Consider the following 25,301-nt stretch of genomic DNA (forward strand, 5'->3'; position numbering starts at 1 on the left):
ATATGTAGTCTGTTGTAGATAAAGGTCCAAGTATCGCCACATGTAGTTACTCCTCAACGCATTTCGCTCCCACTAAAGGGAAATTGAGAGAAAGGCCCTAATGCAAAGCCCTCACACGGGGGGAGATGATTCTTTCTTTTACAATTTACAACCATCTCAATGTTTAGAATGTGACAAGAGCTTCACATTTCTACTTAGATTCATATGTAGTCTGTTGTAGATAAAGGTCCAAGTATCGCCACATGTAGTTACTCCTCAACGCATTTCGCTCCCACTAAAGGGAAATTGAGAGAAAGGCCCTAATGCAAAGCCCTCACACGGGGGGAGGTGGAGACCCAAAAAAGGGGGGAGACGTCAGCACCGGCCTGATCCACCCATCAACTATCCAGATCGACCACCAGACGAGAAGTCTAACTGTGTATGTAGCCACCGGTGAGTGGCTACATACACGTTATCTCTTTACCCATTGTTACTTATCTCACGTGACCCCCCTCTCTTTGTTTTTCCACATCCGTTCTTGCCCTCCCACCTGAGCCTTAGGGCTGTCCTCGTCAACACCCACCTCGCCCATTCCTGCCTTACCATCATCCCTTGTCCGCCCAAGTGGTCCCAGACCCCATTACACCATCTCCCCCCACCCTGCCCGATCCCCACCCGATACAACACAGTCTGAGTGCTTTCGCCCCCCCCAACTTTTGTTCGCTCCCACTAAAAAGGGTTTCCTCAGGAGGGATGAATGGATACTCTACATCAGGGGTGTAAACTCAGTTTAATCGTGGGCCGCAACGATACTATGGTTGCCCTCAAAGGGCCTGTAAGACTATATAAATGTATCTAATCTTTATCATAATTGCCTCTGCATTCGATTATCACTGGTTTTAGTAATAACTTAATACCTAGATCTGAAAGTAGAAGTCTAGGAAATGGCCTAGTGGGCCTGATTCGGCCCCTGGGCCTTGAGTTTGACACATGTGCTCTACATAGTTAGACAAATATGTATTATCCATCTATTATATACATAATCAACATGATAGTGGCACTAAATATTCATTATTAACTATCTTACAGTGTGTATATTGCAAAAGAAGCATACATATACAACACAAATAAAAATCAAAATACACCAAACACAGAGAAAATAATCTCACCTGTATATGTGGCCACGAATGCAGAAGGAGGACAACAGAAAAGTGAGCTCAAGCCAGACTGCACTGGAAATGCAACTAATGCTGACCCATGCAGAAGCCAGTTTTCTCCTGGAGAGCCTACAAAGAAATAACAAGGCTGTACATTCCCAATAGTTGAATGTATTATTATTATTATACAGGATTTATATAGCGGTAACATTTTGCAATATAAGGGGATGAATTGTTTGAGAATTATTGTATTGTATTAAAAATAAATAACCAAAAAGGGGGAAAAAGAACAGAAAAAATATATTCAAGTAGATACTCCATCCAATGATTTACACATAAGATGAGTCTGATTCAATACCAGAAGATCCACTGTAGAGAAAAGGCTATTTCAATGCTGCTCTGAATGTGAGAATCACTGTGTTCAAAATATACATTTCATTGGACAGAAGGAAAGTCTTATTTATCATCAGAGGATCCACACAGGAGAGAAACAATACAGGTGTTCAGAATGGGACAAATGTTTCACCACCAAATCTGAGCTTAGGGTTCACTGGAGGACTCGCACTGGAGAGAAACCATTTCAATCTGTAGAATGTGACAAGAGCTTCACACAAGAAGATCCACAGTAGATAAAAAGCTGTTTCAATGCTTTGAATATGAGAAACCATTCTTTCCAAAGATACATTTCTTTGGACACTGGAGGAATCGCCTAGGAGAGAAGTCCTATCCATATTCTGAAAATTATACATTTCACATTATAGAAATATCTGCTTTATCTGTTAGACCCCCATTCAGATTTGGGAATTGGGCTGATCACATGATTTTCATAAACTCGTTCTTGAGACCTATGTGTGTGGGGGTCAGCTACTTCTAGGTGTGATCATCTTCTTCTAGGTGTGATCATCCACAGCGAATCGCAACACGTGTGATTACATGTGAACAGCTGCATATGGCAGTGGGTGGTGACAACTGTCATTAAACTGTACAGCCCGTCCCACCTGCAGCTGACCGCATGTTTCTCGGGGAGGAATTCATGAGATCGGCCCCATTTTTAAAACTGTGCTGATGCCATAACTCGGTATATCGTGAGCTACAGCTCGCGGTATACTGAGACTGCCGCAGTCGGGGCGGATCCCAACATTAATGTCGAGATCCACCCAGCTGCGTGAGTGACAGCTTGCTCTGCCTATCTAGAAGCAGAGCCAGCTGTACTCGCCCCCTCCCCGTTCATTCCTCTAGTCAGCGCTGGAGGATTGGAGCGGGAAGGGGGGGAATCCCTGCAAGGGGAGGTGGAAACCCAAAAAAGGGGGGGAGAGAAAGGGGGGGGTGTTTGTCTGGTAGGGGGTGGGATATTTGTGGGAGTAGGTGCAGGAGATTTGCCAACTCAGTGTGCTGCTTCCCGTGTGTACGGACCGGTGTGCTTGTAGTTTGTTAAGTGAACAAAAGTGTGTGTGTGGGGGGCAAAAGCGCTCAGACTGAGTTGTATCAGGTGGGGATCGGGCGGGGGAGATGGTGTAATGGGGTCTGGGACCGCTTGGGCGGACAAGGGATGATGGTGAGGCAGGAATGGGCGAGGTGGGTGTTAACGAGGACAGCCCTAAGGCTCAGGTGGATACAGGAAAGTCCTGAGGACCACCACTTGCACCCACCACCGATGACAGCACATAACCCTTTACCTTGTGGTGAGTTACTACATTTCATACCATATTGCTTCATTCAAATCCCTAACCTTATGCCCATTTGCTTCATCAACCGGACCTTCGCCATCGCCATCCGGACGATCTGACATCAGCAACACCCTGATCCACCCATCAACTATCCAGATCGACCACCAGACGAGAAGTCTAACTGTGTATGTAGCCACCGGTGAGTGGCTACATACACGTTATCTCTTTACCCATTGTTACTTATCTCACGTGACCCCCCTCTCTTTGTTTTTCCACATCCGTTCTTGCCCTCCCACCTGAGCCTTAGGGCTGTCCTCGTCAACACCCACCTCGCCCATTCCTGCCTTACCATCATCCCTTGTCCGCCCAAGTGGTCCCAGACCCCATTACACCATCTCCCCCCACCCTGCCCGATCCCCACCCGATACAACACAGTCTGAGTGCTTTCGCCCCCCCCAACTTTTGTTCGCTCCCACTAAAAAGGGTTTCCTCAGGAGGGATGAATGGATACTCTACATCAGGGGTGTAAACTCAGTTTAATCGTGGGCCGCAACGATACTATGGTTGCCCTCAAAGGGCCTGTAAGACTATATAAATGTATCTAATCTTTATCATAATTGCCTCTGCATTCGATTATCACTGGTTTTAGTAATAACTTAATACCTAGATCTGAAAGTAGAAGTCTAGGAAATGGCCTAGTGGGCCTGATTCGGCCCCTGGGCCTTGAGTTTGACACATGTGCTCTACATAGTTAGACAAATATGTATTATCCATCTATTATATACATAATCAACATGATAGTGGCACTAAATATTCATTATTAACTATCTTACAGTGTGTATATTGCAAAAGAAGCATACATATACAACACAAATAAAAATCAAAATACACCAAACACAGAGAAAATAATCTCACCTGTATATGTGGCCACGAATGCAGAAGGAGGACAACAGAAAAGTGAGCTCAAGCCAGACTGCACTGGAAATGCAACTAATGCTGACCCATGCAGAAGCCAGTTTTCTCCTGGAGAGCCTACAAAGAAATAACAAGGCTGTACATTCCCAATAGTTGAATGTATTATTATTATTATACAGGATTTATATAGCGGTAACATTTTGCAATATAAGGGGATGAATTGTTTGAGAATTATTGTATTGTATTAAAAATAAATAACCAAAAAGGGGGAAAAAGAACAGAAAAAATATATTCAAGTAGATACTCCATCCAATGATTTACACATAAGATGAGTCTGATTCAATACCAGAAGATCCACTGTAGAGAAAAGGCTATTTCAATGCTGCTCTGAATGTGAGAATCACTGTGTTCAAAATATACATTTCATTGGACAGAAGGAAAGTCTTATTTATCATCAGAGGATCCACACAGGAGAGAAACAATACAGGTGTTCAGAATGGGACAAATGTTTCACCACCAAATCTGAGCTTAGGGTTCACTGGAGGACTCGCACTGGAGAGAAACCATTTCAATCTGTAGAATGTGACAAGAGCTTCACACAAGAAGATCCACAGTAGATAAAAAGCTGTTTCAATGCTTTGAATATGAGAAACCATTCTTTCCAAAGATACATTTCTTTGGACACTGGAGGAATCGCCTAGGAGAGAAGTCCTATCCATATTCTGAAAATTATACATTTCACATTATAGAAATATCTGCTTTATCTGTTAGACCCCCATTCAGATTTGGGAATTGGGCTGATCACATGATTTTCATAAACTCGTTCTTGAGACCTATGTGTGTGGGGGTCAGCTACTTCTAGGTGTGATCATCTTCTTCTAGGTGTGATCATCCACAGCGAATCGCAACACGTGTGATTACATGTGAACAGCTGCATATGGCAGTGGGTGGTGACAACTGTCATTAAACTGTACAGCCCGTCCCACCTGCAGCTGACCGCATGTTTCTCGGGGAGGAATTCATGAGATCGGCCCCATTTTTAAAACTGTGCTGATGCCATAACTCGGTATATCGTGAGCTACAGCTCGCGGTATACTGAGACTGCCGCAGTCGGGGCGGATCCCAACATTAATGTCGAGATCCACCCAGCTGCGTGAGTGACAGCTTGCTCTGCCTATCTAGAAGCAGAGCCAGCTGTACTCGCCCCCTCCCCGTTCATTCCTCTAGTCAGCGCTGGAGGATTGGAGCGGGAAGGGGGGGAATCCCTGCAGGGAGCCGTGACTGACAGTCGCGGCTCTCTGCAGGGACAGGATCGAGAAGTGAGCGAGCAACGGTATGTGTTTGCTCACTTCCCGATCTATTGAGTCGACGTGTGACAGGTTCATTGTCATTGAAAATCACTCACCTCATAGTTCTCCTTAACCACTTCAAGACCAGGTGTTTAGACCCCCTTCCTGGCCAGGCCATTTTTCAGTATTCAGCGCTGCGGTACTTTGACTGACGTTTATTCCGTCATGCAACGCTGTACTGAAATGAATTTTATACCATTTTTTGGGGACAGATAGAGCTTTATTTCGGTGGTATTTAATCACCACTGGGGTTTTTATTTTTTACTATAATTAGGAAAAATTACAGAAAATTTGGGGAAAAAAAAGTTTTTTTTAACATTATGTTAGGAAACATTTATTATTACCCAGTTTTTTGGTAACATATAAAAGATCGGGTCACGTCGGGTAAATAGACACCAAACATGTCAAGCTTTAAAATTGCGCGCACCCGCGAAATCGCAGAAAATTACCGTACCCAAAATTGGCCATGGGCGACGCTTTAAAAGCTTTTACCGCTCATCAGTTTAGTGTTATCAGTGATTGATGGATCAGATCTAGAGAGCTCGGGCCGGCCGTTTTTTTACTACGGCCGGCCCGGAGGTGGTTAAATGAAATATGTGTTGTGTCTGATTTGACCAACACTGCCACCTTTTTCTAGTTATCTGGAGCAATACTTTTACGATAAAGTGGATTTCCATTTTTTTTTTATTCCTTGAACTTGTGCTGGATATCCTATAAAGAAAATGGTCCAATAGACAACTCTGGAGAGATTGAGAACTAGATGATGGTATTGTAAGGTTTGGAATTAAAACACACCTATTACACCTACTATATTTCCATTCCAAGTATTGAGTGCTGGTGTTTTCAGTAAAGGGTACAATTAATGCTACAGAATACAAAGATTTGTTTAAAACACTATGGGGGTTATTCACAAAGCTGCCGAAGGATCTAGCCGTAGCTTAGGCTGATCCTTCAGCTAGCTTCGGCCCCAGGACCACTTCGGTTCTGTAGAACCGAAGGACTGCTATACGGGCTAATCACTATAGCCCGTACAGCTCCCGAAGCTGGCTGAGCTGGCAGTGATATGAAAGCCAACTCTGCTAAGCTCTCATCCTTATGACAGAACAGCGTCCGCTGGTTACCTAGTAACCAGCGGACACTGTTCTGTCATTAAGATGAGAGCTTAGCAGAGTCGGCTTTCATATCCCCGCCGGCTCCGACAAGCTCTCATTCTAATGACAGCTGGTCCGAGCCAATAGAAAACAGTTGGGCGGAGCTAGCTGTCACTGCTAGCTCTGCACAATCGTTTTCTATTTAAAAAAAAACTTTTTTTGACTGTTTTTTTTTCTATTCCGCTCGAACCAGCAGAGGTACCGAGCAGAATAGCCGAGCAGAATGCCGCTCAGAGGCATTCGGCTATTCACTCAGTGCTTCTATCCTTGTGGCAACAGATTTATCTTCCACCATCACTGCACACTAAGCCAACTCAGTAAAGACATCATTAAAACAAATATTGGGGAGAATTCAAATGGCCTACACAGAGCTTTAATTTAACCCTACCGGAAACATATGGACTTTTTGCTGCTAGAACCGTTCTTGCATACCAGAAAAAATGCACCTTTAGGCCAAAAACATTATATAATTTCTGAAAGCAGAGACCCTGGAGAATAAAATGGAGGCAGTTCAAATGTTGTTGTCACACGATATTTATGCCACCGTTTATCAAACCTAAATGTTTACTAATTAATGCATTCAAATTAATTTTCATATACCCAAACACTTTCTAATATGACATTTTTGGTAAACAAGAAAGGATGTGGTCACATCAAGTATATAGATACCAAACATGTGAATTCTTAAGGTTGCACGCCTGTGACATGGTAATAAACCTCAGTGCTCAAAAGCATTCATAAGCAACTCTTAAAAAAGCGTTTATAGCTCATTAGTTTTGCATTAATCATGAATAATGGCGCTTAAGTAATGCTCTTATTGTGGCGTGCATGGTGATATGTAACGCATGTGGAGTAATTGTCGTTTTCATATGTAGGCGCACACAATGAAAGTAAATAGGTATGTATATGCATGCACCTAGGGGTGGGGTGTTTTCACATTTTCTTTGGTGTTTTTTATAGGCTATTTTAATTTTTTATAACTTTATTGCTATCACATAGGAGCCTAATAGCCCATCAATTGTTCTAACATTGTTATTTATAAAAGCAATTTGTAAGAAATCTCCCCAACAGTGCACAGGCAGCAAAAAATAATTCAGAGGGGTGGTAACCCTTCCGTATTATAACCAAAACCTAAAATAATGATTGAAACATTTTACCAAAGACTCTCCAGTCCCTTCTGTCCTTGATGGCGCCGTATAGTATCATGTGTTATGTTAATGAGAGACAACTCCCATTCATTTTCAATGAAGGTTCCCTCCTATTGTCCTCCCTCCATTAGAATGTTAATGAACTTGTCCGGGCTGTGATTGGGGTGGAGAGCTGAAACAAAGAACAGCTGAGACTACCCAATTCCAATGTAAACATTCCTTTTGTGAAGTAGATCTCACCTTTTCAGCCAATGGAGATCCAGCACATGTAGGTGAATGGGGGTGAAATGAATATAAGGTGAGGCTGAGCTCAGTAAGATCCAAGAACTGCTGGTCAAGAGAACAAGAAGCTTCTATAGGACCCAATTCTACATTATACCAGGTAGGTGCACTCTATGTGATTATGCTCTTCATCATTTACAATTTCTGTCTATGAACATTGAACTGAGAGATATTGTGTCTGCAAGTAGAGAATATCTAAGTGCTCTTCTTACATGGTTTAGGTATTCAAATCAAATCCAGGCAGCAGGTAATGCCGGTTAGCAAAATTATAATCTGGAAACATTGCCTCTCTCAGAATGTTTACTGAGTTTGACATTAATCTAATTTCTAAAAACCCAGCCCACACGTTTCTTATTGCAGTTCTGGAAGGATTGCAGATTTTTATCACATGATTCTGAGATACACATAAAACAAGTATATTATAAATACATTTTAAGCAAAGTTATAAGCAAACAAGTTTTCAGTTTGGAAAGAGCGGGGAAGGATTAACCCCTTCATGACTGAGGCCTTTTTTTCATTGTTTGCACCCATGTTATATTCCACATTTTAGGCCTGAAAATGACTTAAAACCCCCCAACATTATATATTTTCTGAATGCCAAGACCCAATACAATATAATGGTGGTAGTTGCAAATTTTTATGTTGCGCAATACTAGCGCAACTCCTTATTAAACCCCAAAAGTTTGTGACAAATTTAATTAAATGCCCCAAAACACAACAAAATACCAATTTTTTAAAATGAAATATAAAATATGAGGTTACAACGAGTAAAATGATAACCAACATGCCCAGTTTACAAATTGCGTGCGTCCGTGAAACGGCGAAAAACTGCAGTACCCCAAAAAGTCCATAGAAGACGCTTTAAAAGCCCCCACAGGTCATCAATTTAGAGATACCCCCAAAATACTGGCCCTAGAATTATTGCTCTCACTCCAGCATGCGCGGTGATACCCAACATGTGTAGCACGTTCATTGTTTTCATACGTAGGCGCACCCGACGTGTGTTTACGTGGCGACGCGCGTGCTCGCAGGTGTGGGGGACTTTACATTTTTTAATTATTATTAGATTTATTTTATTTCATTTTATTTTAAAAACTGTTTTTTTTTTCTACTGCACTTTGACTGCTATCACATAGGGGGGCTTACAGGCCCCCCATGTGATGGCAGATGGTGGTGACAGGTACTCTTTAAGGTGATGCTGGGGGTCCAAAAGACCCCCAGTGTCACCTTTACACTAGAAATAAGCTATTGAAGTGCGGGGACACAGAAGCGATCTGGCGACAGGCAAAAGCCGCCGGGAGTCTGTTTAAACAGCCCCGATGCTGGCGACGTACACTGCAGGGGTTAAAACTCCTGCTGGGATTTTACTGCTTGTTAATCTGGCCATACACCTTGCAACCATCTCACGACTTTTGTTGTGCGATTGTTGTAAGGTGATTTATGTTCGTACGACCTGCCCATCTTGGACAGTCAGATCGTACTTGCGATCATCGCAAGTCCTCCGCCGCTGAGGGGAGGGCTTGCAGTTGATTTTGAGCGGGCAGTGTGCATCTGCGCACCTCGGGCCGTGCGGCTTTCGTCTTGCGATCGCGCTACCAACCCACCGGAAATCGTGCGCTTTTCGGCGGGATTTGTAGCGTGCTCGTAAGACGAAAATCGCGCGACCGTACAGTATATGCGGTTGCACGCTGCCCATATTCCTTACAATTATTGTACGGTTGCAGGATCACCTGTGATTATCGTACGATAATCGTCAGGTGAATGGGTAGCTTTAAGGTACCCATACACTGCTCGATTCTCATACGAGAATCGAGCAGTGTGAATGAAGATGTGCGACCGTTTCTACTGTACAGTCGCACGTCTTTTGTCTAAGGAGCGTGCTAGAAAACCAGCCGAGAAACGTACGATTTTCGGCTGGTTTGAACGGTGCTCGGGAGACAAATGCCGAACGGGACGGTGTGCGCCCATTCAGCATTGCAGTCATCGGAAGTACGATCTGCCTGTCCAAGATGGGCAGATCGTACGTTTTTTAAAGTACTTTACAACCCTCGCAAGACTAAGGTCTTGCGAGGGTTGTAGAGTGTATGGCCACCTTTAAAGAGATTTCCCCTTGCTTACCTTTTCCCTTCTCCAGGTGAAAACCTTTAAACCAGACAAGAAGGAACTCTCTAACAGCAATACAGTAAGAAGTATACATTTGGTTGTGCCCTGCACATCGCTGATGACACCAAACAATCCTCGTGACCCCGCACATCTTCGGTGACTCTGCACATCGCTGATGACACTAAACAATCCTCGTGACCCCGCACATCTTCGGTGATCCTGCACATCGCTGATGACACCAAACAATCCTCGTGACCCCGCACATCTCCGGTGACCCTGCACATCTCCGGTGACCCTGCACATCTCCGGTGACCCCGCACATCCTCGGTGACTCCGCACATACCCGGTGAAACCGCACAGTGGGTGGATCTATCGAAACTGGAGCAGCCAAAATCTGGAGCAGCTGTGCATGGCAACCAATCAGCTTCTCTTTCATTTTCAAATCTTACCTGAGCAAACTGAAGAGAGAAGGTGATTGGTTGCCCTGGAAAACGGCTCCAGATTTTGCCTGCTCCAGTTTTGATCAGTCCCCCCCCCATGTCTTTTTATCTGTTTTAACAGTTATAGCTGTAGATGAGAAGACTGGTGGGGGAAGGGGAGGAGGGACATGGGGGAACCTGGACTTGGGGCAGCAGAGAGTAAATGTTACCCAGGAGAGGGAGAGATACGAGAGAGAAAAATTGTAGAAGTGTCACCAGCACACCAGTCCTTTAAGATAGCAAAAGCTTCATTTATTTAAGTTTTTTGTCATATTACCGAACAAGCTCTTTCAGGACCGCACAGGGTCCCTTCATCAGGCTTTAGCATTTAGCATTTTTTTTGGTTAAAAAAACACCCATAAAATGTGAAAACACCCCACCCCTAGGTGCATACAAACCTATTTACTTACATTGTGTGCGTCTACATATGAAAACGACAATTACATCAACACGTGCTACATATCACCATGCATGCCACAATAAGAGCATTACTTAAGGGCCATTATTCATGATTAATGCAAAACTAATGAGCTATAAAGGCTTTTTTAAGAGTCGCTTTTGAATGCTTTTGAGCACTGAGGTTTATTACCATGTCACATGCGTGCAACCTTAAGAATTCACATGTTTGGTATCTATATACTTGACGTGACCTCATCCTTTCTTGTTTACCAAAAATGTCATATTAGAAAGTGTTTGGGTATATTAAAATTAATTTGAATGCATTAATTAGTAAAAATTTAGGTTTGATAAACGGTGGTATCAATATCGTGTGACAACAAAACTTGAACTGCCTCCATTTTATTCTCCAGGGTCTCTGCTTTCAGAAAATATATAATGTTTTTGGCCTAAAGGTGCATTTGTTTCCGGTATGCAAGAACGGTTCTAGCAGCAAAAAGGTCTGTGAGCTGCATTTCCACATTGATCTGCTTCTGCAAATAAATGGATTATTATAAAGCTATTATATCCCTATGTATCAATGGGGAGTTTGGCCAGGCCAGGCATATGAAGGGACCCTGTGCGGTCCCGAAAGCACTTGTTTGGTCATATGATAAAAAAAACTTCAATAAATGAAACTTTTGCTATCTTAAAGGACTGGTGTGCTGGTGACATTTCTACAATTTTATAAATGCTCAAATTTTCTGCGCTAATGGAAAAAAAAGGGGAGCGAAAAGATTTATAAGGGAAAAGCCGGATACACTCCAAGATGCTGAAGCTCAGGCTAGATGCCTCAAAAGGTTTGATTAATCAGTAGTACAGCGCTAGGGCTTATCACAGTGTAATTAAACCCAAACCAATATGTATGACCTATACAGAATAAACACACTTCTAAGTGATCCAAGTATGTATAAATAAATATAATAAAGATTCTACGTTATAGAAAAATGTGTGTCCAAGAAGGAAAAAGGAGAAAACCGGATTAACCGCCAGCTGCTAGGGCTCAAACAGAGGAGCCTCAAAGGTTAATTAATGGTGCAGCGCTATGGTTCTTCCAGTATATCTTGACAAAGGCAAGTGCATAAAATAAACGTGAATCTCTTTACCCATAAAAGGGTGTTATAAATTATGTGAACACAATAATTTGTATAAAGTGTATCACCATCTCTTGATGGCCAATGTGTTGGGGAGTGAAAAGTGTACAAGACTGTGTACAATATGAGTAAATACAAAAGTTAATGAAATTACAGATAAAAAATTATAAATATTTGATTGTCGAATTGTGTAGAAAACTTAGTTCCTATCTATGGATATATCAATGTGAGTACACCCGTCCTTATAAGAGGTGCAATTGTATGAATAATGTCAAAAGACTGTTTAAGCCTAAACCAGAAAAAATATAATACAATCTATAGGAGGTTAATATTGTCCAAAAGTGTCTTATTCATGGAGGGGCATGTTTTAAACTGAAGGGGAACTCAATGGGTAAAGCCCAATTGGCCGTGTCCAGGGAGATGATTTGTCTGAAGAGAGGTGGAACCCCGTAGGGTATACACTCACCAGATGTCGGAGAAGTAATAGGGGTTAACATTCAGTCCGTCTTTCTGTGAGGTACCGCAATCCACCCTCAGTCCTGGTCCCAAGGAAGGTGCCCATATCGAGGTAACAAAGGCCGTCCTGGCCGTGGGGCGATATCCTATACTGCTTCCTAGAGTATTTCAGTTTCTGATCTCACCGAAGTGAGTAGTTCAATCCGGAAAAGGATAAGGAGAGAGAGCAGAAAACAAGGACTCGTAGTGCATTAAATGAGATTTATTGGATCAAATACCGCTACACATAGCGTAGATCATAAAAGCAACAAAGCAGATGCTAGCTAATCTGCTGAAAAATGAAATAAAAACCGGTGATCTTTAGACTGTAAGTGTGACGTAAAACAACAGGTGATCTTTAGACTGTAAGTGTGACGTAAAACAACAGGTGATCTTTAGACTGTAAGTGTGACGTAAAACAACATCACCGGTCCCGACGCGTTTCGTCACCAGACGTTGTCAAGGTATGGCAGGTCTGTGTGAGTCACACCACAGTCTGTCTTAAATAGTCAACACAATCAGAAAAACTCTAATCAACTGTGTACCAATTAAAGTATATAATTATATACAGATCTAGTAGTCAAACACTTAGCTCAGAGATTAAATGGAGTTAAAACGAATTAAGAGGTTAGGATTATTTAAAACCGAAGCAAGAGTATATCGTGGAGATCTTATATATTTACATAAAGACCTTAAAAACATAAGTCTCTCAAACATAAGGTGGGATATATTATAATCTACCAACAATAAATGCATAATTAGATCTAAGCCGCACTAGGTCAAAAATTACATATATATCAATAGAGTAAAGATCATCTACAATATAATGGATGATAAATTATACTTAACTAGTATATACAACCTACATACAAAAAAAAAATATATAAATTTGAAACATAAAAGCGAAGGTGGTGAGTCAGGTAAGGATGATGAATAAATATAAGTGGATATAGATAAATATGAAGCATATTCGTGTGGAGGAAGAAAACAATTCCATCCAATGGGTATAACATTGATGTGTTAATTAATAATAAAAATCAATGTGAAAAATATATTCTATATAAATACAATCATTAGTGGTCTATAAAGTGCAATGTGCCTATGTGTGGCGTGTTATTACTGGTCTATAAAGTGCAGTGTGCCTATATGTGATATGCCAAAATGTGTAAATGAACAAACTTGTGTAAAGAGGGTTATTGAAAAGTGAATCTGTAAATATATGACTAGAAATAAATTCGCACGAAATGACAAAGCCCATAGATTAGGTATTGTCTATATAGAATCATTAATAGTCCATATTAAAGATGTAATGTATAGATGACTCAACCCTATCTGGGTGCCTACATATATATATACAACTAGTCTTTTATATATACATACATATATCCACATATATATATACACATATCCAAGAATTTTGATCAAATTACAAAAGGATAAAAAGGGAAAATTTAGCTATTACTAAGGAAGCAGTTGAGATCGAATTCCACGTTTAAACCCTGATAGTGTGTCTAGGAGATAGATCCATTTGGATTAGTTTTTCGATATTTCTCTAACTGGATTGGATCCTCTCTAGTGCCTTTCTATCCTATCAATTCCTATCATTTTTAGGGGGGACGGATCTTTATTATGATGATATTTGAAATGTCTAGACAAACTATGTTTATCAAATCCTTTTTTGATGTTATTGATGTGCTCTTCCAGGCGTTTTTTGAGCATTCTTTTAGTTCTGCCAATGTATTGGAGACCGCACGGGCATTCAAGAAGATATGTAACAAATTTGCAAGAGCATGAGATAAACTTATTAATTCTATACTCTTTATTTGTAGAAGTGGACCTAAAATAGTAAATTTTTTTCTTTGTCCCTGTGGTTCTGCATGAGATACATCTCCTGCATGGGAAAAATCCTCTACAATTTTGCTAACATTCGCAGGGCCATCCGCAGTCACTGCGAGTACCCCCCACTACAAGGGACATATCGGTAAGGAGTGCGACAAGGATAGTACTTAAGATCCGAGAGACACACACTGGACACAGAAAGAAGTCTACAGAACAGGACAAGTGACAGGAGATTCTCCCTAAAGATGGCCATACACTCTACAACCATCGCAAGACCTTAGTCTTGCGATGGTTATACAGTGATTAAAAAAACGAACGATCTGCCCATCTTGGACAGGCAGATCGTACTCTCGATCATCGCAAGCCCGCCCCTCTGAGGGGCGGGCTTCCGATGACCCAATGCTGAACGGGCAGTGTGCGCGTGCGCACACCGGCCCGTTCGGCATTTGTCTCCCGAGCACCGTTCAAACCAGCCGAAAATCGTACGATTTTTGGCTGGTTTTATAGCGTGCTCCTTAGACAAAAGACGTGCGACCGTACAGTAGAAACGGTCACACATCTTCATTCACACTGCTCGATTCTCGTACGATCGCGGGATTTCCCGCGCTTCTCGTACGAGAATCGAGCAGTGTATGGGCACCTTAACACACACACACACACAGAGCTGAGAAGCTGTGCTGATCACTCATCTCTGCTCTCTCCATAGAGGGGAGAGGGGAGGATCAGCTGATTGCAGTTTAGAGATAACAAGCTGACCCTCTGAGAGACGGATTAAAGATCTTGTGGAGGGAATTTTACATTTCTTTGTCTCTGGCCTGTAAAAGAATCTATAAAATAAAGTATGAAAAACAGCCTTGTGACTCCTGAGAATGCACACACATGTACATCCCCCTGCACCTCCCCATTGCCACCACAAAACTCAAAATCCATTTTCCATTAACCTCCCTGGCGGTCTGATTATGCAGTGTTTTTGCATGCCAAAGCGGTACATTGTTTAAAAAAAAAAAATATTATAATTTTAAAAATGGTCCAGTAAATGGGAATTCTGGGGGCTCTGCGTGATCCGTACCACAGTCAATAGAGCACCAGGTTCTAACATCACTGAGCTCGGTCGCAGAAGCGTCGCTGTCGTCACTTTCAGTGTCTGATATTGAATTTCCCCATGAATCGCTATCGCTCAATTCTGCGAGTGATTCTACATCACTATCACTTTTTTCTAGCTGGTCTAAAACCGCTTTGACCTAAAGGGACGCTTTTTGGATGCCATGGACGTTCTCAAGTTTCCAGGCAGAAAGAACAGCAAAAGAACACTAAAAGTGCAGGCAGGGCACTGGACAAAGCTGTAGGGACAAAACTGAAGTGAAATGGTTTGATACAGTAATGTAATCATAGCAGATTACATTGTAATGTGTGTATTCTGTGTATATTGCATGTTTTCACTTTTGAATTTCCCACCAGCTTCGCTGGACTCCTAAAGGGAAATGGTTGTATTATGCCACCATTCCTATTTGGAGGCTTGGCATCACAGATACTTCATTGAGTGCAGTAAAACGATTCTCCACTCAGAGAAGACAAACCTGTATTCAGTTATTAATGTTTATATTTACTGTGTATTCAATGAACAAAAAACTAATTGATTGAATTGCAAACTATCTGAAGACATTCAATTCTGATGTTAAACTCCAAAATGTGTAAAGTTCTTGATTTTGTCTTTATCTGTTGTCAATATTCCTTAACTTCTATAATAATTTATTTCTATTTTTTTTTAGGGATCCACCTTAATTCTTGAATATTGGATTGAAGCACTCTGATAACAAAGTACTGCTAAGTTGACGTTCTTTAGCACATGATGGATCCCAGAGGAGACAAGTTATATGAGTTCTCAGAGTGTGAGCAACGTTTAACTTCAAATTCATTTCTAACAGTTCACCAGAAAATTCACAATGAAGAGAAAACATTAGAAAATTCACATTTTACTCAACACCAGAGGAGTCACACCGGAGAGAAGGTATTTGAGTGCTCAGAATGTGACAAGTGTTTCAGACATAAGAGCAGTCTTACTGGACATCAGAAGATTCACACAGGAGAGAAACCATTTAAATGTTCAGAATGTGACAAGTGCTTCTCACTTAGGAAACATCTTACTCAACACCAGAGGACTCACACTGGAGAGAAGCCATTTCAATGTTCAGAATGTGGAAAGTGCTTCTCACAAAGTACAAATCTTACTAAACACAACAAGACTCACACAGGAGAGAAACCATTTAAATGTTCAGAATGTGACAAGTGTTTCACAAGAAAGGCAACACTTATTCAACACCAAAACATTCACACTGGAGAAAAGCCGTACAAATGTTCAGAATGTGGAAAGTGCTTCACACAAAAGAGACGTCTTACTGTTCACCAGAGTGCTCACACTGGAGAGAAACCATTTAAATGTTCAGAATGTGGAAAGTGCTTCACACGGAAGGACAGTCTTATTTATCATCAGATGATCCACATAGGAGATAAACCATACAGGTGTTCAGAATGTGACAAATGTTTCACCACCAAATCTGAGCTTATGGTTCACTGGAGGACTCACACTGGAGAGAAACCATTTCAATGCTTAGAATGTGACAAGAGCTTCACACAAAAAAATAGTCTTATTCGGCACCAGAAGATCCACAATTGAGAAAAAGCAGTTTCAATGCTCTGAATGTGAGGAACACTGCATCCAAAAGGTACATTTTATTGGACACTGGAGGAATCACCTAGAAGAGAAGTCCTATCCAAGTTTGGAAAGTGATACATTTCACATTATAGAAATATCTTTTAAGATCCTGTTTGCTTTTGATGGATTTATTGTATTTTTTTTAGCTGTGCCGTTTTTGTAAAAAATACTACAAATCAAAACTGGGGAAAAAGTATTTTAAGTTTTTTCCTCTTTTGTATATTTTATTTGTCCTAAGTCACGCGTTAGACACACATATGTGATATAAATATGTAGCCCTATCTGTCCTCTAAAAAACAATATATAATGTGTGGGTGCACTTTGTAAGAAAGTATATTACTGACATGGAAGAATCACACAGCACAAATGTTAAAAGTGCGTCAGTCATTTACGAACAGAAACGAAAAACAAGCTCTGTCATGAAGGGGTTAAAATATTTCTTTTGAAAAAATGTCCAATATGTCCCCCTGCACTCCTTGCAGCGTCTCCGGCCAAAATCACAATAATAGTGCTTGTAGTTGTACTCACGGATGGCGCCGTGCACATCAAACAGTAAATGAATAGCAATCACCAGCACTCAGCAAAAGATTTCAAACGATAAAGTCCATTTAATCGGACAGATCGTCATACATGTTGTAATAATTATAACCGACGTTGCGGGGGCCACGTAGGGACCCTTCATCAGGGCAACAATGTAACACACCATTGTTACCGGTGTTACATTGTTGCCCTGATGAAGGGTCCCTACATGGCCCTGAAACGTCGGTTATAATTATCGCAACATGTATAATGATCAATTTATTTTGGAAAACCAAAGCTGGACTGAGGGTGGAGTCACCTGTTTCCACAGTATGGGTATACATGCATGGGCTGCATTCAGCAAGTGCACTAGAACCGACCGGGAGCTGTCCGATTAAATGGACTTTATAGTTTGAAATCGTTTACTGGGTGCTGGTGATTCCTATTCATTTGCTTTTTGAAAAAAATGTTTCTTTCTTTGTTGGATTGAATAATGTGCCTTTCAATATTTTGTAATTCTAAATGCTGCCAGGAATTGAAGTTCTTTTTTCTCTTTCATGTTTTTTTACACATTGTTTATAAAGTTCACATGCTCAGACAGTAATTTACACAACAGAATAAAAGAATCAGAGCAATGAGTCCTCCCTCTTTCTTTCCCAGGTATCTTTTCTTTCATTTCAGTCAGAGACCGGGCGTATGAAAGGGAATATCCTCCGCTGTGCTCGCTCCGCTGAAATCCTGTAGTTTTCTAGCATAACATTGTCCTGGGTATACCTTATATTACATGTCTATTTATAACTTTATACATTAAAAACACTGGAAAGAATAAATCTGAAGTAAATCTGTGCTGTGGCTGTGATGTATCTTGTTGTCTGGAGCAATACTTTTAGGAGAAGATGCACCATAATCTGAATTTCCCCAGAGACTGTAACATACAGGGGTACAGGTACCCTTAAAAACAAGATCACACAGGGACTCATACACACGCATACACATGCAGAATCACATGCATACACGCAATAGGTTGAACTTGATGGGCCTGTGTCTTTATTCAACCTCTGTGTATCTGTGTCTGTGTAACTCAGGACCCACATTTGTCCTTGGTCATTAAGTCACGACCCAAGTCGCACTGCAGTGGAACGCATGGCATCAGGGTACCGTGCATTCCGGTGCGGGTGTACGGACTGTGGGTGGAAGGTGGGTTTGGGTTATTATGACGAGAGCTTAGGAGAGCTGGCAGTGATATGAAAGTCGACTCTGCTAAGCTCTCATATATAAGCAACTCTTAAAAAAGCCTTTATAGCTCATTAGTTTTGCATTAATCATGAATAATGGCCCTTAAATAATTTTCATTTTCATATGTAGGCGCACACAATGAAAGTAAATAGGTATGTATATGCATGCACCTAGGGGTGGGGTGTTTTCACATTTGTTTGGTGTTTTTTATAGGCTATTTTTATTTTTATAACTTTATTGCTATCACATAGGAGCCTAATAGCCCATCAATTGTTCTAACTTTGTTATTTAAAAAAGCAATTTGTAAGAAATCTTCCCAACAGTGCACAGACAGCAAAAAAAATATTCAGAGGGGTGGTAACCCTTCCTTATTATAACCAAAACCTAAAATAATTATTGAAACATTTTACCAAAGACTCTCCAGTCCCTTTTGTTCTTGATGGAGCAAGTATAGTATCATGTGTTATGTTAATGAGGAGAGACAACTCCCATTAATTTTCAATGAAGGTTCCCTCCTATTGTCCTCCCTCCATTAGAATGTTAATGAACTTGTCCGGGCTGTGATTCGGGTGGAGAGCTGAAACAAAGAACAGCTGAGACTGCCCAATTCCAATGTAAACATTCCTTTTGTGAAGTAGATCTCACCTTTTCAGCCAATAGAGATCCAGCACATGTAGGTGAATGGTGGTGAAATGAATATAAGGTGAGGCTGGGCTCAGTAAGTTCCAAGAACTGTTGGACAAGAGAACAAAAAGCTTCTATAGGACCCCATTCTACATTATACTAGGTAGGTGCACTCTATAATTTATATTTTCTTTTTCTATGAACATTGATCTGAGAGATATTGTGGTTGCAAGTAGAATATATTTCAGTGCTCTTCTTACATGGTTTAGCTATTCAAATAAAATCCAGGCAGCAGATTATGCCAGTTAGCAAAATTATAATCTTGAAACATTGCCTCTCTCAGAATGTTTACTGAGTTTGGCATTAATCTTTTAGTTTTTTTTATAAAATCCAGTCCACAAATTTCTCATTGCAATTTTGGAAGGATTGCAGATTTCTGTCACATGACTCTGAGATACATATAACAAGTATATTATAAATACATTTTAAGCATAGTTATAAGCAAACAATTTTTCAGTTTGGAAATAGTGGGGAAGGATTAAAACTCCTGCTGGGATTTTACTGCTTTGTTAGAGGGATTTTCCCTTGATTACTTTTAACCTTGTCCAGGTGAAAACCTTTAAACCAGACAAGAAGGAACTCTCTAACAGCAATACAGAAAGAAGTATACATTTGTTTTTTTTTTTGTTAAACAGGGAAATGCTTTGTTTTGGTGTCTTTATCCTTGTTATAGATTTCCCCTCACTTCCTTTCTGTTGAAACCGTTGTCACCAGAATAGAAAATGAGGGAAAATAACTCCCTTTTTTCACAGTGTAACCCAGGAGAAGTTCTAAATCTCTTCCCGCTCTATCCAAAACTAAAGAAACATTTTGACTTGCTATACACTTTAAGATGTCTGATTTTTCTTAATTTAATATAAAAACACCTCTTTTAGGATTTGGTCAACAAAGATATCTTTTTGTGTGTCGTTTAACTGCTTCACTACCGCCTAACATAAATGGTGGCTTTCCAAGATAATGGCTGCTGGACCTTACTATTAAACAGCTGGTGATGGCTGTTCACATGGCTGTTCGCATGGCTATAGAATTCTTAATTTAATATAAAAACACCCCTTTTAGGATTTGGTCAACAAAGATATCTTTTTGTGTGTCGTTTAACTGCTTCACTACCGCCTAACATAAATGGTGGCTTTCCAAGATAATGGCTGCTGGACCTTACCATTAAACAACTGGTGATGGCTGTTCACATGGCTGTTCGCATGGCTATAGATAGAGGTTTCATTTATTCTGGGAATAGTACTATTGGAATAGTAAACCTCAATGCTACACCGGTCCCCAGTACTGGAGACTCAGAGTCCAGTAAAATGTATGAACTAGAAAAACGAAAAGTTCTGTGATGGAGCTCAGTTAGTGCATGTACTTCTTACCACCTATAATGACCATCTGGCTTGCCTGAAAAGTTTAGCCAGACAAACCCCTGTAAAAAAAACACTGAATTCTAACCATAATGGCAGGAAGCATAGAGGAATTATCAAAGTCTTGCTTTCATAGAAGCACCACTGATATCTGACACTAATTAGTGATGCAGAAGTAGGAAATATAAATTTGAAATAATTTCCATTGTCATATACAACCAGCATCCGGAGCTCTGGACTTTTTCACAAGTTGAGTTTTCAAAGCTCTACTCGGCTCCTTTGTGGAAACACGGCTGTTGTTTACACAACTCAGCAGCTCAAGCTGACATTTGCACACATGAGGGAATCAGAAAAGTGAATCCTCTCCTTTTCTTCACATAGCTCCATCTGACTTTTCAATAAGAGACATAAAGTGTTTAAAATGAAAACACTTGTACTAAAATATCTTTAGAACATCCATAATGTGTTAAAAGTCAAGGTCATGGAGTTGTCTATTGCTACTTTTATATAAATAATCTGTGTAATTAAGGCTTCCATAAAGTGAAGTCATTTATACAGACACAGCCCCATCTACAGAGTTTTACTATTGTCACTGGACTCCTCAAGAGAAATGGTTGTATTATGCCGCCATTCCTGTTTGGAGGCTTGGCGTCACAGATACTTCATTGAGTGCAGTAAAATGATTCTCCACTCAGAGAAGACAAACCTGTATTCAGTTATTGATGTTTATATTTCCTGTGTATTCAATGAACAAATAAATAATCGTCTGAACTGCAAACTATCTGAAGACATACAATTCTGATGTTAAACTCCAAAATGTGTAACGTTCTTGATTTTGTCTTTAATAATTATAGAAGTCTGTAACTTCTATAATTATTAATTTCTATTTTTTTTAGGGATCCACCTTAATTCTTGAATATTGGAGTGAAGCAGCCTGATAACAAAGTACTGCTAAGTTAGCGTTCTTCAGCACATGATGGATCCCAGAGGAGACAAGTTATATGAGTTCCCAGAGTGTGAGCATAGTTTAATTCCAAAGTCAGTTCTAACAGTTCACCAGAAAATTCACGATGAAGAGAAACCATTTGAAAATTCACATTTTACTCAACACCAGAAGAGTCACACAGAAGAGAAGATATTTGAGTGCTCAGAATGTGAAAAGTGTTTCAGACATAAGAGCAGTCTTACTGGACATCATAAGATTCACACAGGAGAGAAACCATTTAAATGTTCAGAATGTGACAAGTGCTTCTCACTTAGGAAACATCTTACTATACACCAGAGGACTCACACTGGAGAGAAGCCATTTCAATGTTCAGAATGTGGAAAGTGCTTCTCACAAAGTACAAATCTTACTAAACACAACAAGATTCACACAGGAGAGAAACCATTTAAATGCTCAGAATGTGACAAGTGTTTCACAAAAAAGACAGCACTTATTCAACACCAAAAGATTCACACTGGAGAAAAGCCATATAAATGTTCAGAATGTGGAAAGTGCTTCACACAAAATGTGCATCTTACTATTCATCAGAGGACTCACACTGGAGAGAAACCATTTAAATGTTCAGAATGTGGAAAGTGCTTCACACGGAAGAAAAGTCTTATTAATCATCAGATGATCCACACAGGAGAGAAACCATACAGGTGTTCAGAATGTGACAAATGTTTCACCACCAAATTTGAGCTTACGGTTCACTGGAGGACTCACACTGGACAGAAACCATTTCAATGTTTAGAATGTGACAAGAGCTTCAGACAAACAAATAGTCTTATTTGGCACCAGAAGATCCACAATGGAGAAAAAGCTGTTTCAATGCTTTGAATACAAGAAACCCTTCTTTCAAAAGATACATTTAACTGGACACTGGAGGATTCACCTAGAAGAGAAGTAATATTCAAGTTTGGAAAGTGATACATTTCACATTATAGAAATATCTGCTTTTATCTTTCGGATCCAGTTCACTTTTGATGGGTTTATTGTATTTTTTTAGCTGTGCTGTTTTTGTAAAAAATACTACAAATCAAAACTGGGGAAGAAGTGTTTTCTTTACGTTTTTCCTCTTTTGTATATTTTATTTGTCCTAAGTGACGCATTAGACACACATATGTGATATAAATATGTAGCCCTATCTGTCCTCTAAAAAACAATATATAATATGTGTGGGTGCACTTTGTAAGAAAGTATATTACTGACGTGGAAGAATCACACAGCACACATGTTAAAAGTGCGTCAGCCATTTACGAACAGAAACGAAAAACGAGCTCCGTCATGAAGGGGTTAAAATATGTCTTTTGAAAAAATGTTAAATATGTCCCCCTGCACTCCTTGCAGCGTCTCCGGCCAAAAATCACAATAATGGTGCTTGTAGTGATACTCACGGATGGCGCCGTGCACATCAAACAGTAAATGAATAGCAATCACCAGCACTCAGCAAAAGATTTCAAACGATAAAGTCCATTTAATCGGACAGATCGTCATACATGTTGCAATAATTATAACCGATATTTCAGGGGCCACGAAAGGACCCTTCATCAGGGCAACAATGTAACACTGGTAACAATGGTGTGTTACATTGTTGCCCTGATGAAGGGTCCCTACCTGGCCTCGAAACATTGGTTATAATTATTGCAACATGTATGATGTAAAAAAAATAAAATTATTTATTTGTACTTATCAGCAGTATGGTCACAGAAAACAAGAGGTGCATGAATGGTATACATAAGTTTTATAATCGAGGGGGGCGCGTGGCCTCCGCTAACCTGCCGTATAGGAGAGTCGAGCATCATTGAAGTTCCACTGAGTCTGATATCGTTTATTTTGGAAAACCAAAGCTGCACGATGGCGGAGTCACCTGTTTCCATAGTATGGGTATACATGCACGGGCTGCATTCAGCAAGTGCACTAGAACCGACCGGGAGCTGTCCGTCTTGAATATTTTGTAATTCTAAATGCTGCCAGGAGTTGAAGTTCTTTTTTCTCTTTCATGTTTTTTTTACACATTGTTTATAAAGTTCACATGCTCAGACAGTAATTTACACAACAAAATAAAAGAATCAGAGCAATGAGTCCTCTCTCTTTCTTTCCCAGGTATCTTTTCTTTAATTTCAGTCTGAGACCGGGTGTGTGAAAGGGAATATCCTCCGCTGTGCTCGCTCCGCTGAAATCCTGTAGTTTTCTAGCATAACATTGTCCTGGGTATACCTTATATTACATGTCTATTTATAACTTTATACATTAAAAACACTGGAAAGAATAAATCTGAAGTAAATCTGTGCTGTGGCTGTGATGTATCTTGTTGTCTGGAGCAATACTTTTAGAAGAAGATGCACCATAGTCTGAATTTCCCCAGAGACTGTAACATACAGGGGTACAGTTACCCTTAAAAACAAGATCACACAGGGACTCATACACATGCATACACCCAATAGGTTGAACTTGATGGACCTGTGTCTTTATTCAACCTCTGTGTATCCGTGTCTGTGTAACTCAGCACCCGTGCACCGTGCATTCCGGTGTGGGCGTACGAACTGTGGGTGGAAGGTGGGTTTGGGTCATTAAGACGAGAGCTTAGGAGAGCTGGCAGTGATATGAAAGCCGACTCTGCTAAGCTCTCATCTTAATGACAGAACAGTGTCCGCTGGTTACTAAGTAACCAGCGGACGCTGTTCTGTCATTAGGATGAGAGCTTAGCAGAGTCGGCTTTAATATCCCCGCCGGCTCCCACAAACTCTCATTTTAATGACAGCTGGTCCCAGCCAAAAGAAAACAGTTGGGCGGAGCTAGCTGTCAGTGCTAGCTCCGCCCTATCGTTTTCTATTTTTAAGAAAAAAAAATGTTTGACTGTTTTTTTATTCTGCTCGATAGCAGCAGAGGTACCGAGCAGAATAGCCGAGCCGAATGCCTAACAGCAGTGAGAAGCCTGCCGGAGGATCGGCTCAGTCGATCCAGATGTTGGATCGGCTGAGTCGAACTCCTTCTGAACTTCGGGTCAGCCGAACATGCTGGGCATGTTCGGCCGACCTGGAGCCAGCCGCAGCAAGCAGATGTACGCCTGATTTCAGTCGGTGTATGGGTGAACTCAGCCGTACAAGCCTGAAGTGAATCGCCGAACAGCGTTAGGCTCACTTAACTTCGAGTTGGCTATTCACTTGGCTGCCCACGGCAGCTTTGTGAATAACCCCCTGAGTGCTTCTATCCTTGTGGCAACAGATTTATCTTCCACCATCACTGCACACTAAGCCAACTCAGTAAAGACATCATTAAAACAAATATTGGGGAGAATTCAAATGGCCTACACAGAGCTTTAATTTAACCCTACCGGAAACATATGGGATGAATTGGAACATCTTGACCAACATTAGTACCCCAAATCACAACAAAGTGAAGAAACCTGAGCCAAGTTTTGTTGTCACACGATATTTATGCCACCGTTTATCAAACCTAAATGTTTACTAATTAATGCATTCAAATTAATTTTCATATACCCAAACACTTTCTAATATGACATTTTTGGTAAACAAGAAAGGATGTGGTCACATCAAGTATATAGATACCAAACATGTGAATTCTTAAGGTTGCACCCCAGTGACATGGTAATAAACCTCAGTGCTCAAAAGCATTCAGAAGCAACTCTTAAAAAAGCCTTTATAGCTCATTAGTTTTGCATTAATCATGAATAATGGCCCTTAAATAATTTT

The 25,301-nt window shown here is 40.6% G+C and overlaps 1 pseudogene; it reads left to right on the forward strand.

Annotated features, from left to right (window-relative positions):
- The first annotated feature begins 302 nt into the window (after positions 1–302).
- The window catches only part of LOC108802744, a 29,856-nt pseudogene continuing 4,857 nt past the window's right edge, over positions 303–25,301 (forward strand).

This window comes from Nanorana parkeri, unplaced genomic scaffold (assembly GCF_000935625.1).
Source record: "Nanorana parkeri isolate BGI_ZX_2015 unplaced genomic scaffold, ASM93562v1 scaffold3080, whole genome shotgun sequence".
Taxonomy (NCBI): Eukaryota; Metazoa; Chordata; class Amphibia; order Anura; family Dicroglossidae; genus Nanorana; species Nanorana parkeri.